Raw genomic sequence first — 1,508 nt, 5'->3', positions numbered from 1 at the left:
ACTCATAGTGACCCTGTGTAGGGTTTCCGCAGCTGTAAATCTCTATGGGAGCAGAAAGCCTCATCTTTCTCCTGCGGAACAGCTGGTACTTTCAAACTGCTGACCTTGCAGTTAGCAGCCCAACTCATAATTGCTATTCTAATATATGAATATCTACATATTATTAATATTACATTTATAATATTATAAAGAAGTGGCTGGTGAATTTGAATTGCTGAACTTGTGGTTAGCAGTTCAGTGCTTATCCTACACTGTTGCACCAGGACTTCAATAAAATTAATTTATTGCTGTTGTTAAGTGTTGTTGAGTCTGTTCTGACTCACAGCAACCTTGTATACGGTTTGAGGAGTAGCTGGTGAGCTTGAACCACCACCTTGCCATTCAAACAACCTTGCAGTCTAGTGCTTATCCTACAGAGCCACACCAGGATTCCAATAAAATGAATAGATAGCTGTAAAATTAGAATGGCAATTGTAGTTTCAGTAGGAGGGTTAAACCCTGTGTAATTTCAAGGGGGATAATATGAACCAAGAAGAGCCCAAAACTGATCCCTGTGAGTTGGAAGTCAGATATACTTCCATTCTCCAACCTGTTTACCAATTCTTAATAGTGGCCATCCCTCCAGGCACTCTCTGCCTTTCTTCTGGGTTTCATAATCCATTGCAGTGGCCACACAGAATCCATAGACCTTATTTGCAGTTAAGTGGTTTATGAAGGAACAGGGTCCAACTAGGAATCCAGATCAGCAGTCTACAAGTCAGTATCACTATCCCTTCTCTGACAATGCAGGACAGCTTGCTCAGCAACTCTTCACCAGATAGGCCTTCTTTCAGCCCCCTCGAGGCAGGTCTCTTTTAGACTTCCTGTGGACAGGCTCTTGTTGACCCTCCCATCTGTCACCACTGACTCTACCCCAAAAGGGCCCCAGGACCCTTCTAGGCATGTCACCGTCTTCAGTGTTACAGTTCTTTACCTATGTTACAACTATTTTACATTTCTTGCCTCCTCTCCCTCTCTCTCTGCTTTTTCTGTTTTCTATCTGCTGCTTCTCTTCCTGATTCTTTCTGTCTGAAAAATCACTATGAGGTTGGCTGCTTATATACACAACTCCTCAATTTCAAGGCAAGGCTCCTCCCAGTGGTGGCCACAGCTGACCAATCTCCTCTCACTAGGTCACAGATACATCATTTGCATAGCAGGCTATAGTCAGCTCATTTACACAGTCTGTTCACCAATCTCTGCAACGTACATACTAATCAGGGGGCAGATTGCAACAGGACTAGACAAAAAGTCACAAAACCAAGTTGCTTAAGCTTACCCAGGAAATGTCAATCAGCCTGGACAAAAGTAATAAACCCTTTTAGATAGAAAATGAAGACAAAGGTAAAAGTTCAGTATTTAAGGGGAAAGTCTCTCAATTTTTTTTTTTTCTCAAAAAAACCAAGGCAAAAGTTCACATAAGAGAAACCATTTTACCACAATACCCTTAATATATAAAACACTCATGA

This window comes from Chrysochloris asiatica, unplaced genomic scaffold, assembly GCF_000296735.1.
Source record: "Chrysochloris asiatica unplaced genomic scaffold, ChrAsi1.0 scaffold00004, whole genome shotgun sequence".
Lineage (NCBI taxonomy): Eukaryota > Metazoa > Chordata > Mammalia > Afrosoricida > Chrysochloridae > Chrysochloris > Chrysochloris asiatica.
The sequence above is the reverse complement of the archived record's forward strand: the minus strand, read 5'-3'. Positions refer to the sequence as shown.